At 34.4% G+C, this 16,769-nt stretch overlaps 1 protein-coding gene and 1 long non-coding RNA gene across 9 annotated transcripts in view; one reads left to right on the top strand and one right to left on the bottom strand.

Annotated features, from left to right (window-relative positions):
• LOC144449951 (uncharacterized) overlaps nucleotides 1-16,769 on the top strand; it is a 99,140-nt gene that overhangs the window by 54,921 nt on the left and 27,450 nt on the right. For 4 of the 8 annotated variants that reach the window (XM_078140517.1, XM_078140511.1, XM_078140510.1 and 1 more), the window contains one exon: nucleotides 12,475-12,645. The gene's annotated coding sequence lies outside the window, so the exon portion shown is untranslated. Of the gene's footprint in view, nucleotides 1-9,749; nucleotides 9,881-10,673; nucleotides 10,810-12,294; nucleotides 12,381-12,474; nucleotides 12,646-16,769 lie in introns of those variants that run through there. The other 4 variants (XM_078140514.1, XM_078140512.1, XM_078140513.1 and 1 more) reach the window with 4 other exon arrangements.
• The window catches only part of LOC144449955 (uncharacterized), a 34,759-nt gene continuing 24,543 nt past the window's right edge, over nucleotides 6,554-16,769 (bottom strand). Inside the window, exon 3 of the long non-coding RNA XR_013482198.1 lies at nucleotides 6,554-8,268. This is a non-coding gene — a long non-coding RNA (uncharacterized LOC144449955). The remainder of the gene's footprint in view (nucleotides 8,269-16,769) is intronic.

Below are 16,769 nucleotides of genomic sequence, written 5' to 3'. Positions count from 1 at the left end.
AATTTTGTCGTTCCAGACGTAAAATGTAGCATTGTTTGTAAGATTTTTGTCAAACCCGACGATGAAATGTGGTGATATTGGGAAGATTTTTGCCAGCAAAGTTAGTAAAATTGTTGTCAAGCGAGACGATGAAATGTAGTGAGATTTTTGTCAAACCCGACGATGAAATATAGTGATGTTGATAAGATTTCTGTTAGCAAGGCTAGTAACTTGTCAAGCCAGACGATGAAATTAGCAATGTTTGTAAGTTTGTTGTTGCGCCTGACGATAGAATGTAGCAATTTGGCGTACCAGACGATAAAATGTCGCAAAGTTTAGTTTTTTATCAGTTGGTTTCTTTCGTAGAAGACACAACAGAGACGGGAAAGACATCACAAATAAAGTAGAAGTGTTTTGTAGTCTGCAGCCATCACTAATAGTATTTCCACTGTAATCTATAAGAGATAGTATGTGCTTCCAATCAAGAGCAGATCTGGCATTGACTTTCACGCTGACGACTTCAAAGTCTGTCTGTCATCTATCAATTCAAGTATGTTTACCCTTCTTTCGCACGAACACGATCAAGTTGGTAAACTTATTTTGACACTTGAACTTGCCAGTGACAGCTCACAGAGCTCTGCATTGTATATGTCTACAAAGTTTAACCCTTTCAGGCGATGATGGAACAGTACCATCATTTCAAGTTTGTCGCTTTTGTTTTGACATCCCTCTGGTCTCTTGCAGTAGGTTGAATATGTCTACGAAGTTTCAACCACCACACCAGACTATGGTAGCATATAAAATCACTATGTTTGTTGCTGAGTTAAAAAGAAATTGGAAATAGTTATATAAATGAATTAGTTATCATCATATTTATCAATTAAATCTAAAATAAAGACTAAAAGATTTCAAATATAAAAAAAATCAAAGATTAATTAGTGGAGTAATTTTGGCGGTGAAAACTGAAAGCTTTGATCTTCGGTAGAAGTAAAGATGGCGGGAAAGTTGGACCCGACACATTACGAGTCATCATTTACATGTGAATACGTTCCCTCCTCCTGTTTAATTATTAAAGTACAAAAAAATTCGTTCATATCCCCAATTGTTGGCGAACTTTGTAATTTAACGACTGATAAGATTATGAGAAATTTTAAAATTGCATAGCCTTCCGTATGAGAGGGTTATTGTATTCTCTCCTTTGTTGCCGTACGAACTATATATAGCATATATGTAACATTTTCGCTAAAAAAAATCGAAAATGAATGAAAAGTTATTTTGATCACAAGCTAAGCATATGGAGTATTAAGAAGTAATATGTTTAATATTCATCATGTATGTATGTATGTATGTATGTATGTATGTATGTATGTATGTATGTATGTATGTATGTATGTATGTATGTATGTAGGTAGGTAGGCCGGTAGGTATGTATGTATGTATGTATGTATGTATGTATGTATGTATGTATGTATGTATGTATGTATGTATGTATGTATGTATGTATGTGTGTGTGTATGTATGTATGTATGTATGTATGTATGTATGTGTGTGTGTATGTATGTATGTATGTATGTATGTATATATGTCTGTCTGTCAGTCTGTCTGTCTGTCTGTCTGTATGTATGTGTGTGTGTGTGTGTGTGTGTTTTGTGTTTGTGTTGAGAATTTCCTTTTTTTGAATTAGGTAAACTTAGTATCTGAGAAGGTTATGATAGATTTCCGAAGGTTGGATTAAACAAAGTAGATTTTATTATATTTTATTATCCTTTGAGAATTGTGATTTATTTCAAAAATATATGACACAAGTTACAATATGAAAATTTGATTTTTCAAAAATATTAACATCTGGTATATCCGTATTTTCCCCTCCATTTTGACAAAATCGGATACTGTAGAAATGGGATGTGTTTTCATTTTAAACAACCTATAGAGGGTGGAATCCTTTCAATGTTTTAGCGGGAAACATCTCTTCGTTTTGACGACAAAATAGTGATTGGAACTTTGACGAGAAAACTATTTTGCAGACGGTAGGATAATTTTCTGAAGAGTGACTTTCTAGGTTAGGGTATTAATAAACTATTTCCAGGACGACCATCTCCGATATACATCGGAAATTTCAGTTTAGTGAAATGTCTGCCTAAAAATTATATGTTTTGTTGGCGTGGTTACTCAATTTTGAATAAAAAGGAGAGAAAATTAGAATATACATTATGAAATTATTTCTCTACTTGGCAGCTTTGGCAAGATTTTTATTTTTTTATTTTTTTTGGTGAGATCTACAATGGATATCGTTATAATTTTGCACCCATACGGATAATTGCTACAGGCATGTTTCTGTCGTCGGCCATATTGTAGGGAATGTTATCATATGCGTTACGGTTTTCAATTTCAGCGGCGAGGACATTTCCAATGGGAGATAAAGATTACAATCTAATAATCGTCATTCATAATTATCAAATTGGGAAATGTAATGATGTTATACTTCCAAAATCATTCATCACGTGGTAAAATTTGATCGGAAAATTTGCGTCAGGTTGCGAGCCTGTCAGTGTGTTTTCTAAGCCCCCTCCTCCCAGCCAACGAATTTGAAGAATATGTACGGTCGTGTCTAAGGTTGATATTTTTAGTGTTTGAAGTCTCGCTTAGAAATAAAATGTAATAATAGGAAAATAGGTAATAAAACAGACGAATGTAAACATGGATATAAACACGAATATAAACATGAAGCTAATGTCATATGCATTTATTATCATTTTATGTAATATTTTATGGCACTTCTTTATACTCAGATTAATGTACTCTTATACGTGTCATGGTAGAATCGATGACACGCCACGATAGCAAATTGTTAAACGACCTTTGAAAATATAAAATGACGGTCATAAGCTCTAAAACTTTGTTCAAGTGATTCAAGACAGAAACGAATTGTATTTTTTGTACATTTACGAATTCGAAAAATTTCACCTTCTTATTGTTTTCGATTAAGATAAATTCTTCTCATTGTTTCTCATTGTGTAATTATGAAGGTAATCGAATATAAACTGGTTGATGTCTTGACTGATAATTTAGATTTTAACAAGGTCCAAGTTCTGATGATCTGCACCACACTGGAACAATGATATTTCTAGTTGAAGGCTCATTTAGGATTAGGGGTCAAACTTAATGTGAAAAAAGTTGTCTGTCAGGAAGTTGGTATAGAACAAAAGAACGTTACCCTTAAGACTCCACAAAGGATTACTAATTTGGGACCTGGGATTGAAACCCTGGCCTTTATCAAGAGAAGTAATTGAAAAGTCTCGCCACGCCAACCTTAAGTATTAGAACACATGACAGAAATTTCTGTCTATCTGTGTTCTTATATATCAAACGTTTTATCGATTTTAGCACATAACGACAAATTAGTGTTCTGCATGTCGGTTGTAGCTACATTTGCAATCCATCCCCCCCCACCCTCATCCCCCTCTTCAATCCTAAATATAGATCGACATTTGCAGTTCTGTGTCACGATCACGATCACGATCACGCTGATTACGAGACTGTGGATATCGAGATTTCGGCATAGAAAAAATACGAATTGTGTCGTTTTAAAGTTTTATTCAGAGTGTCTGAGAAATATGTGAAATTTTGAAGTATGTAGATTGTGTAGTTTTGGTTATTTCTCGTTCATATTCAATGTCGGGTCTTCAGCTATCTTGCAACAAGATGGCTACTACCAGTAGAAGTACAAACGACGTAGTCGTATTCATTATTTTGCAATAATGAACGAAAATGTAGGTATAAGTTTTTTCAAAATGTGATTTTCAAAAACAAAATTTGAAAAAACCCAGGCATATTGATTCATTTTACAGTTATCCGTTTTTTATATGATCCCATACCAAAATGGTGTTCAAACGTGAAAAAATAAGACGAAAATATGAATTCTTTGTTCAATGGATGTGATCGCTTTTAAACCGAATATTTTACTAAAAATCTGGTATGCGGTAGATCAAAGCGATTAGAATCGAATATTAAGGGATTTGCGCCAAAAATGTAGGATTTTGTCGATGAATTTGATCAATTGAAAGTGAATTTTTCACAAACGTTCTTAGTTTGCTTAATATTTCTTTGACTTCGATTTGTGTCAAAAACGTTTAGGTGATTTTTGATAAATATGACCAATTTCTACCTAATTTTGATCTCAATTCATCTATGAGGCTTCTGTCCATGATTCTATTTCAAAATAAAGTTGACATGTGCCAAAAGGTACTGAAAAATATGGGTTTTTTTGTTTTGTTTCAATAAATTTGTGATTCATTTGAAATCAAAATGTTGATTTATGATGTCATGAAAATGTATAATTTCGTTATTTCATGTCCCGAATGAAGTTCTAAAGTGCTACACACTATTACAGAGGAACTAATACTTTGTTCAAATATTTTAGCGGGAAAAATATTAGTACTGTATACCTCAAATTAGGTAGTAATATCTTTTGCAAACTTTAAAATCCTTTTCAATGAAAGAACAAATAGGAGCTTACCTACAGATCAAGATTTTGTAGAAATATGATGGCCATTATTTTGTTTAAATACAAATATTTTATGTTGTGAATAAGGCCTAATAAAAAAATTATGTGGTTCCCATTAAGCTCAATTTTAGAATAGGTGGGGTTGGTAGATTTTTTATTGTATTTTATTTTTTTTCTTATGTGAGTGTCTAGTTCAGGTAGTTATGTTTTCCATTGTTTTCACATGGTCTCTCTGTTATTAGTTTCTTCTCATCAGATGTACAGCCATTACAGATTGGAAGAACAGTTTTAGATTGCCCTTTTAAGTTGATGTCAGTTTCCGCATCCACTATTTCTCCTGAGATTTCACAATTTTTGCGATTTTATTTTATTTTTTCTCGAATACGTTAAAAAATATTTAGGGTCGGCAGTGAAACGCTAGGTCGGGTAACCGGAACCAAACAATTATTTTTTTAGCTATAGGCCTAAGCATTTCAGAGTGTATTAAGAGTAACTTATGCGAAGCAGACGGTAGATTTTATTTCATGACAATAGCATGCGGCTCCAAAATTTTCCATATTTTCAAAGGACCTTTTGACGACCGAGAAATGTTGTGGTTTGACCGACGAAAATAAAAATCATGTCAATGCCATCTCTCTCTTCAAATATGCAAATTAGCTAACGACTTTGCCGACCAAGAATATTTTTTACATTTTAAAAAAATAACATTTAGAGAAATTACTATTTCTTTCGTCTGCAAGATTTCCCTCCAAAATGCATTATGCAAATTATTAACATCAATGTTCTTTGTTATTAAAATCAATTCAGGCTCGTTCCTAACTCAAAAAATGGAATCTTTTAGTTTTTACAAATAAAATTAACCAGCAAATCAACAAAATACTTCATGACAGTAATAGTTGAATAAATTGGTTAAATTTGTGATACGTCCTTTTTTAGCAATCCAGCCTGTTCTGTTTTGATCAATCTTCATTTATATGTGTGGCACCTATCAGTTTCGAATATAATCAACCCAACCACTCCGGAAATTAAGAAAGTTTCTAATTAATAGAGCGAAGATGCTGGTTTGATATGCCACAGTGTAATTAGTTTGTTAACTAGGTGTTAATATATTCTACACAGTACACATAAAGTACACTGCCTACGCGACAAAGGTCACAGGGGCATTCATATCTACAAAACAGAGGCAGAAACCGCCCTCAACCGTTGTAGCACAGCAAATCACTCTTAAAGCAAAATTAAGTTTCAACAGAGTAATTACTATTTCTCATTGGTACTAGTTTTAGTACGAGGTCATGGTCAAAGTCACGGATCCGTGAGAGGTGTCGATGTCTGACAGTTAATTAGTTTTATTCTGTGTTTTACGTGTGTGCCAGGTTTTGGACGCTACGGTATCAACGCTGTTGTCTCCTTATACAAATTACAAGTTTAACTGTGTGCTAGCTCTGTTATGACAATATATGTGTAGCATCTCTGTGTTGACTGACTGACTGACTGACTGACTGACTGACTGACTGACTGACCGATTGACTGACCGACCGACCGACCGACCGCCTGCCTGTCTTAATTCCTCCCTGCCTACCTGCCTGCCTGATTGATTGATTGATTGATTGATTGATTGATTGATTGATTGATTGATTGACTGTCTGTCTGAGTGAGTGAGTGAGTGAGTGAGTGAGTGAGTGAGTGAGTGAGTGGGTGGGTTAGTGAGTGAGTGAGAGAGTGAGTGACACTGATAGAGATGGACTGACTGCATTACTGACTGAACTAATGAATGAATGAATGAATGGAGTAATGAATGAATGAATAAATGCATTAATTGGAGGGAATTCCGAAGAGGTACACAAACAAACAAACAAACAAATAAATAAATAAACAAACAAATTAACTAAACTATGAAATCAAATACTAATTTTGCTGGTGTGTTAACAATTAATACTGTTTTCCTTCCCCAAGACTGACCACTGTAATTTCACTTGCTGATTAAGTATGCATATAGATATGAAATTGTACTCTGCAGTTAACAACACTTTCTCACAGCTATTGTACATGCTGACAAGCTAATCACACTGAATAAATATCATTGATTTACAATGTCTGAAAAAATTAAAAATAATTACTGGAATAAGCTCTGAAAGATTCCACGTACCCTGTTGGAAAATTATGATATTGTTTTGATTAAAACGTTCTCAAATCAAACAACGTCAATAGACACTTCGAAAGTGTGACCTATATTCCAAAAAAAACATAACCCTGTTACCTCCCAAAAAAAACTTGATCGTGGGATAGTAACAAACTGGTATGAGAGCAATGAAAACAAAAACATCCGTATTGTATTGTTTCTTGATCTTTTCTTTGTTTATTCGCAGTTGAAAGATTGTTAAAGTTGCCGACTCCCATCCGGGCATTTTCTCTTGCAACCTTACACCACAATCCACAAATGAACAATGACTGTAAGTTAGAAAACAACTTTAGGAATACCTGAAGTGTTTTCCTTGGGCAGGGCAAAGCGCCGGCAGCGTAAACACTTGAGAAATTTGGTACCTCTATGTCATTACCATACCGTCAAAATATTTTCTCCCCTTTAAAACTAACTCAATAGTATTGCTTAAAACTTGGGGGCAAAGGGACATCAATCGTGCATCAAATTTTATCCTTCTGTTCAAATATAGATTAGTTGTTCCGTGAGTTGTGTCTCCCACGAGCCTACGTCATCATAAATTCACGGCCCAGAAGTCCATATCAGATCTTTCATGAAGAAATGTTGGCCGTTGGTGTTGAGGAACAGGTGTTTAAACTCGTACAATATTCACAAGACATTGCACAACATTGGATATTAATCTTGCTACACGGATTGTCAGTATGGAAAGGCTTAAAAACTGACACCAAAAATCTTACCTGTACTAGGTTGTAGTTATTAATGAGATTCCCGCCAAAAAATAATGAACATGAATTCGCGCCTTCCTTGATAAACAATCCAGGCAAATTTTACCCTGAATAGAAACACATTAATCTTGGAATAACACGGATCAAAACCGGAGCTGAAAATGTGACAATGTACAAATGAATCTTGGATATATATTTTTAGAAAGCGGTTCAATTTTTATTCGTTTTAAGTCAAAGCAAGGGTTCGTGTTTTGGGTAGTAATATACGGGACAATTTCAACTAGGGTTGAATAATAGTCACGAGTAACCTTGAACTTACGCCTTCACGAAAATGAAAGTTTACAAGGAGTTCTGTATGTTAGGGGAAGTATGGTACATTTGGTGCACTGTTGATTCTGATCCTATATATATATATAACAATCTTGCAAGGTTTTCTGACAATGAGATTTGCAGACGACTTTTTTATATCATGTGTCATAATGACTCATATCATGAAATTTTGTTGCGTGAGAAATCTTATGTATAAAAAAAGTAAAATGATGGGAAAAATACAAAGTATTTTTACATGTCGATTTTAGTGCAAAATTGTAACAATTCATTAAAAGAATTTACAAACTTACTAAAATTAGTCAAAATGCTAATTTCAAAATAGTTCTGAATAGATTTTGGAAAAATGTCCATGAACCCTGTTGTATGTACATGTACTTCACTACATTCGGCTTAAGAATAGTATTGCAAACCACAAAATCTATCACGTCCACACGTTTTCCTGTGTCAGCGTCTTCGGCTCCATAAAAGTACATTTCGAAGGACGATCATAGACATTAACCATCCTGTATTGGTCATCTGCCGACATGTCTTTGTAATAATAACCCTTTCCATGGCCTTCGGTTGGTTTTAGGCTGTAATGGAAAAAAGGAAAATGACACGAATGATAGTAACACCACCCGGTTCTTAGTGTAGTTGTAATCACAAGTTGCAGGCCTGGCTTGTTGAACATAATACCTTGCAACTTGTTACTTCAATAACAATAATGTATTTTTTTTTCAGTTTTTGTCAAAATTCTGCATTTTTTTAGTTTAACTGTTAAACCTCAATTTGGATATCATAAATCATTTATCATTTTGAGAGATTTGAAAAATGTTGCCAAAAACAATAGCGGGAAAGTTAAAACTATAGGCTGTTATGCTTAGAGGTCAATTCTAGTTCCGGTGTCGGGCAACATAAAAGCAGAACGGATTCCTGACAGGAAAAGAAATCAAAACCTAGAGAAAAGAAACATTTCAACAGAAAGTGATTTATGTGTGTCGTGCCTGAATTAACTTTATTGTTAGTATTTGACCGACTACGACTTCCCGCCATCTTGATTAAAATATGAACCGTTTCCGAAATGTATATACATGGCCCAATTTTACAATACATTTACCGTTCACTTTTATTGTATACATGGGTCAACATCGACGAGTAAGCAGACGACACTATATCAAAATTTGTCTAAAAAGCTATAAAATTACATGAATTATTAGAAATTGAAATTGTACGTAATAATCATACCACCGTGGAAGTCGTAAATGTATTGTGTTATGGGTCTCATAAAGCCGAACAATATCGTGTCTCTTGACCAGAATTTATAGTCCCATATTTTATTTTCGGAAGTAAACGATTAATTGCCATTCTCATAAATTGCATATAATTTTGACGACTTGTTAGGTTTATAACAATAAACGTAAACAGGAGACGCAAACGAACGCGGTGTCAAGTTTATATACATTGTTTGTAATAGCCGAGAACGTTTATATGTGTGAATAACATGGTCGCCATATTGGACGGAGCACCGCCCAGTCATAATGTACAATTTGGGCCACCCATTAACGTATTTTTGTCGATAATGAGAACAAATCAACAAGTATTTCCTAATTAATTTAAGGCTTTGGTTTGCATATATTTAGCTTCATTTACTTTGCAAATGTCGTTAATCTAAATTCAACTATTGTAGTGTAGTCTCCTTTGTTATCGAACGATCGTTCGTTCGCGATACCAACGTGTTGTATTTCTCTCTAAACAAACCACATGGGCTTTCTTTTTTTAATTCTAAAAAAAAATTCTATCTTTCTTTCATTAATTTTGGATCAGATAAAAAGTTAAAATAGTGACTAATCACTCTGATTCAAAAGTTAGTGATTTTTTTGTAAAATTAGCGAGTTATACAGATTTTAATGTAGCAGACGATAATGATATAGCCAGAAAATACGAAAACTGTTTGTCTTTTCAAGTTAACGGTTGAAATATGACAAATATGGTATGTTTACTAAGTTTACGCTGCGGTTGTTCACCTCATCAAGTCTAGACGAGTACTGATAGTACCATGTATCACGTCGAACGACAAAGCCTCTACAAAATGTACACGGACAGGTTCCACAAAACGGGTCATTTAAGGACTTCAAAATCAACACAGTTGGTGCGAGTGGTTTATTGTTCGGTGGTCGTATCGATTTCCAAACAGTCGAACTTGAAGTAGGTGAAGGGCTGCTATGCGTATTATACTGCACGAGATTCGGATTTCGAGTGTAGTTTGAAGAGAGCGAACGATATGAGCAAACTTTAGTAACGTTCATCAAACATAGGCTGTACCAGGGCGAGACGGTACTTCATATCGACCAGAAAAATCAAGTATTTTCACACATACCGTCTTGACATGAACCGAAAACTAATTGCATACAAGTATTGCCGTTCTCAAACACTAACAAGAATCGTGTGAATTTATTTTGTTCTGTTTTTGACTATGTTTTGGTTATAATGTTTGATTAATGTCTTTGCCAGTCAATTCAACACAGCCATGTTTGTCAAGACAAACATGGCGATTTCGTTTGGACAACATTTCTAACAGCAAAGCTTATTTTAATTATTTGGGCGGGAAAGCTTGACTGAAAATGTATGCGAAGAATCTAAGATGTATTAACGGGGACCACCATATTAGAAGTTCAAACGTTTATAATTTCATCTGATATTATTCCCCTTCCTCCCTTCCTCTCCCCTTTTCTTTAAAACTTATCAAGGGTAGAATTAAGCTCACTTCCAGTGTCTTGGAAGACAAAAACACAGTTTGCGAATATGAACTCTAGCCGTTGGCAAACTCTTTCTACAAAATTCATGGCAAACCCTTTCTACAAAATTCATGCGTAGTGTATTTGTCATTCGAATTGTCCTGAATGTTCCAGTTTCTTAGGCGAACGAACAGTGGCCCTAATAGTCGACCTGCTTTCATACGTTCTTAGTAGTTTTGAATATATACAAAACAAAAGATTGGAACGAACACTGCCATACGCTCTCCTGTAAACTACGTTTGCTTCAAGATCTACCTCTGATAGTTTTGAAAGGTTTTTGTCTTTGACCAGGCATTAGAAGCGTAATATCGACGCAATTGTGTAAGATACTGGCATGGGGTAAAATAGACCGATTTGTCTTCGAATAAGAGAGATATTAGACGTGTTTCCTTAGGACGTCTATTTCCGATGCCTATAAACTATTGTTTGTGAGACAAAGTGCTTTTCACGATATGCCGTCTTATATATGACCTGAAACGAACACTTAATCACCAAAATAGAGTCAACAGAAAATGTTGCTTTTTATGAAATTTTCTCAACATTCGACATTTATTTTGGATAAAAAGAATAAAGATCATTCTTTGCGTTAAATTTTGACTAAAATAAATGTTTAAAGTTATACAAATGTCAGTCATATTGCTGAAATCTCTCTGTCTGAATGTTTTCGCCTCTGAAATGTCTAGTGTAGGTAGAAACTGTCAACACAAACCTATAATGTAAGACTGGTCATTTGTCATTAGTAGGGTACTTATTGAAGAGATCTCTACAAAAGAAATAATGTCAAAAGCTATTTCATTCACGGTTTTCTAACACAGAATAGTGTATGAAAAATTAGTACTCGAAGAGTGTTCACGACGAGGAACAGCAGAAAGTCTCTGCCATATTGCGAAGCTCACCATGGGTATGGTCACCTCTAACTATTCGTTACTTGCTTTAGGCCGTGTCATGTCAGCCTGCTTGCATAATTCTCGGATCTAAGAAGGTTGACGAGAAGAAGATTTAAACAACGCAAACTAAAATTGAACGTGTCTTGCAAAAGTTGGAAATGTTGGCGCGTAAGTTACGAAATTATCGGTCACGGCTCATACTGAGAGGTTTGAGAACAACATGAACTAATTTCTGATTCCTTTATATACCTATGTGCCGAGTTTTGGTTCGTTTCAGGACTTCCTACACCCCGCTAAAATTGAGAACATTGCCGTCAACATTTTTCGCCGAAAATATTTGGTGTTCGATAAATATTAATAGAAATGTATGTTTCTTGTCGCATCTCATATTTGCACCACTTGCACACGTGTATAATTTCATAAAACGGTCGCGTGTTCCTGCCAAAAAATCAGCGTGAAATTACTATATTTTAAGAATTTTCGCCCAACTTTAAGTTCATTTTGTGAGGCAAGTATATACACAGTTTTACCATTTGGAAAAATTGCCCCAAAATGAAGGTATATATACATCTGCAAGCAGTCTTTAGGCAGCTGGTTGAGCTTTCGCGCCAGTCTTCGGGGAGCGCCACTTTTCGACTAAACATGTTACAGTGATCAATGTATGGCTACACACTGTCTTTGTTTGTTTTTATATTGCATAACAGAACAAGTCTGATATACAACAATCTGTCTGCCATTCTGTCTCCGCGTACTAAAATTTTTGACACCTTTCACAGCCGTGTTTAAACCATAATTATTTGTATTTGTGTTTGTGTGTACAAACCTTCACATTACACAATTGATGAGAGGAAGGCTAAATATAGCAATAAGTAAGAATTATTGCTACCTAGACACAAATAGCTGATTATTCTTATAAAAAAAGTCATATTGTATGTGAAAGGAGCCTGATGCTCCATAGGTAGCGATAAAAATAGCAGAATTTATGTAGTTTAGTTTCTTGGGATGCTGGTGTCATGAGCTCGGGTAATTGATGTTGAAGACTAATCATCACGTATAACCGGGAGATAGTATTTTAATATGAACTCATATTTTTCATTATTGTTTTGCCATTTTTCAGATATTTGTTATAAATCACGTGTTCTTCGAAAAGGCGATCATTCTGTCCATGGATTCTATTCTCGACTGCTATTACTGCTGTGGTCAATTCAAGATGGAATTGTTTATGAGGTATAAAAGCAGGGACAGTGAAACGGCATCCCCTACAAGCATTCACAGAAGGACAGCAATGGTGAGAGTAATTTATGGCTTTTAATCAACCCTGGAAAGACTAAAAACACACTTAAAAGTATGACACATACAATTTATGTGTAGAATTCTTTTCTAATTGCGCGCAGTATAAATAGCACAGAGTCAGAGTGCCTACAACCATGTCGGTTTCAAGTTAAAAAGTGTCAGACGACATTTTGAAGAGCGGGAAAGCGACAGATTCTGTGTCCTTCCTTGAAGAATAGACAAATCTGTCGCATTTTTGTATTTTTATAAGTGACAGTTTAAACGACATTATCCGTGACCTGGCGCTACTTTTTCTTCTAACTTTTCTTACAAGTTGTCAGTTTCTGAGTCAGTCGGATGTGGCATAGTGATTTATTGAGGGCTTTTTTGAACGCTCGAGAAAACTATACTAAAAGAACAAACAGATCTTCTCAGTCTCTGTACAGAACATGTAACACAAATGTGGCGACATCAATTTTATTTACAATTATATTTATAACATGTTTTTATTTTGACCATCAGTTAATTTCGTCAGAACTGTATAGTTATGCTCCTTCCGTCTTCAAATTCAGAAACGAAAAATAAACTTAGACATATTCATATTCCATTTGTTCAAAGTTAGTTAGAAACCGTCTACTATTGAATATATCGCCAATTTTTTTAAGACACTGAAGTATCGCATAAGAATTTTCAGAACTTTTCAGAGAGCATAACTTCAAACAATATTTACCCATACTTATTGCTTACTTTGTAGTATTATTAAAACTCAGGTTAACGCCCTACTGTGATTACCTAAGCCTTATTCAACTCAAATCAAATGAATTTTAGATATTCATTTCTCCGATATCAAACTAAGTTGGAGGCCAAACTGTATTTTCTATTTCATCTTTCCAATTTTTCAAAGAATTGGGGCAGAATATCCTAAACGTTAAAATTGGCGGGATCTCACTTTTTTTATCTTACATTATCGATCAGTAATTTTGGCGGGAAAGATCGATGTGTTACCGTTCAATGTATGCATCAACCAAGTTTCTTCATTTTTAAGAGTTATCAATCGTTCAATATTTCATTAGACAAAACTCATGAATATTTTAAGTATGACGGGAAGAATTATGAATCTGTCATTGAAATGGAAATGGACTGTTTTTTGTCTTGAATCGTCAACTTGGATATTACAGTTTCTGTAACTGTAAAAGCCTGAAATGAAGAAAAAATTATCAACAAAAGACGAGCATATTTTAAGTAGTTTTGAAATGTTGATACTGCAGTGCTTCTTGATATAATATGAAAAATGCGAATGTTTTCATTCCAAATCTCACACTGTCGCCATTTTGAAAAGATTGCAAAGGTAGCTTGCTTAATCATCAACAAGATATCATGCAAAATATTAGAAATTTCTGCAAATTTCTGACCCATCGCACTTTTTATTTTGGATTAGAATCATAAGCATGTACTTTGTTTATACTTCGGTGTTAGTAAATTGGGTTAAACGTGTTGGAATTTGCGAAAAGGTTTGTAAAAACTGGTCTCCATATATTCTGGGGTTTTTTACTTGCAGTAAATAGGTTTGTATCAATATCTTCATCTGGTTGTGTCAGCCAATTGACATCCACAGAGGTTAGCAGACGACAGGACAAACAAATCCTAATCAATGTCGTTATCTTTCAAACAAAATATCTTAAAAATCCTAATATCAAACATTCAATTTGTATCACGACATAAAAGAACTCTGAAATGATACAGTAGCCGGTTGTTGTTATATTTTTATATTTTATAGTAAAAATGAATAATTGACAGATAGATAAACTTAAAACTTTTCTTGATCAATCACAGTTTATCTGAAAACACACTTATAATGGATGGAACACATACAGTGATCTAGTGCGTATATCATCCTTTCTAAATGGAAAGTTTTTTAAGTGAACCTTCCTTCTCTGTAAGAGTTCAAATAAGTGACTAGATGGAAAGTTTTAAGTGAATCTTTCTCCGATGCAAAAGTTCAAGAAGTGACTGCCAATAGTTGCACTGCAATTAAACGTTTACTGTCTGCTTGGTTTACTGTCTGTTCAGTCTGAGGATGAGAATGGCTGCTGTAGTAGCTGCAGAGATTCTATATTTATGTACATATTTCGTTAGAGTAGTTACTTTTTGCCCAAATATTGGTATCAGTGCTCAAAGAAGCATATTTTCATTAATTTTGGTCCAAAATAACGTTTATATCAACCTACTAATTAGAGAAAATTTGTCATTGTTTATCAAAATGACCGCTTCTTTCTAGCCAATGTAGCTCGAAAAAGAGTCAGTGGTGTATTTTTTAGCACAACTAAACACTAATTTAGTTATGTTATCCTCCAAAAATTTGACATTAATACCCAATTGAGTATCATATATGTGATTTTGGTCTAAAATAGATTTGTGTAAATCTAGCAATCTAGCGAAAATCACCATGTTTATGGAAATAATTTAGGCCGGGGTGTTTGGTTTTGATGTGATTCGAAGACGTTGCCTATTAATACCTATATTATATGTAAATATCAAACTTGGTTACTTTGTTACTAAATCTTTGATATTAATGCCCAAATAAGGATCACGCATTCGGTTTTGGTCTAAAATAAATTTGTAATAACCAACTAGTTGAAGGAAATCGTAAATATTTATTAAAATGGTAGTTTGGTGATTGGAAAGTGACTGCTTAGAAGATTTGTAGATTGCAGAAAGAAAGAATAACGTATTTAGTGAGCATGCACAGAAATAGTCGAGTCATTCCACATCGCTGGTACGAATGGGTTAACTAACTTTACTGCTAGTAATTCTTGACGTTCAAGTTTGAAATAATATGCAAATTATTCAAAACTGATTGTTTTACCGTTTTCATAGTAAACAAAATCAGATAGCAGGCATTACACGAATAGGTAACCAAGAAACTGTGGTCGGATAACTGTAGACCATTATACGAATGTTGTAAAAAATATACCTAAGTCGAATGATTCTTAAATCAGTATAACATTAAAGTCATGTTGTTCTAACATTTAGAAATGTTAAAAACAAAAACGAATTGAAGAAATGTAAACAAATTGTCGTTCGGGAGAACGGTAGCGTGTGACCTTCCAAATCAATCCAACATAGAAACGAGACAACGTTAACGAATTTTTAACGAAGACGCAGATATTATTCGGTACATTTCGGCTGTGTGAAAATTCTGCAATAATGTCCCAAACGTCACATCACAGTGATCTCTGCTTTTAGTCACGACTTATCGTTTTATCTGTGTTGTCTTATCAAAATGTACGTTGGAATCTTTAGGGTTTTAAGTGCACATAAACCAACCATATCACAGATTTTAATCTAGACGGCTTTCCGCTGTCTTGTGCTGATTCAACGGATAGTATGTCCTTTCCTTCAAGTAGTCATCCTATTCCTCTCTCTCTGTAAAACCTTTTGAGAGCTCCCCAAATTTTTACTTTGTGAGATTTCTGCAGAAACATTGAAAAGTTACGTAATTTGGACCGTTCACTTTTCTTTTCAAATTGATACAATGCTAAAAGCATTGTTTTGATTTTACAAAGTAACGTACAAATAAAAATACCAATCTCCGAGATTGAACAGACACGTTCACATAAAAATGTCCGTCTGTTTTATTCCTTCGTTTGGTCTCTTTGTAAAAATGTATTAGATTTGTGTAAAATTGTAACGACGTCGTCAACTCTTCACCACAAATTGACGATTTCTATTCAACAAAGTTGGATAAAGTTAAGTTCATTTAGGACGCATGTGTCCGTGATAGTGATTCTTTATTCCCTACACGGTTAAGATTTATTATAGAACAGACTGAAGTGTCAATTCTGCTTCGTCCGTTAACTTGAAAGTCTGTGATCTTCTTTGGCAACTGTATCGTGCAACTTAGGCCATGGCCCAGTTTAGGACATTTCAGACGAGTTTAAAACTGTGTCTCTACCAAAAACCGTAATCAAGGTTAGGTTATTATGGATATATGTAGTGATGTTTTGCAATATTGTCAACGACTTTTTCAAGGCTTCATTTTCTTTCTTGATTTCTCTGCACGTATCATATTTTGCTTGTTCTTCGTCACAAACAACGGTGTATAGTTACACAGAACAAATATAATAACTTTTAACTGTC

This window comes from Glandiceps talaboti, chromosome 19 (assembly GCF_964340395.1).
Source record: "Glandiceps talaboti chromosome 19, keGlaTala1.1, whole genome shotgun sequence".
Classification (NCBI taxonomy): Eukaryota; Metazoa; Hemichordata; class Enteropneusta; family Spengelidae; genus Glandiceps; species Glandiceps talaboti.
The sequence above is the reverse complement of the archived record's forward strand: the minus strand, read 5'-3'. Positions and strand labels throughout refer to the sequence as shown.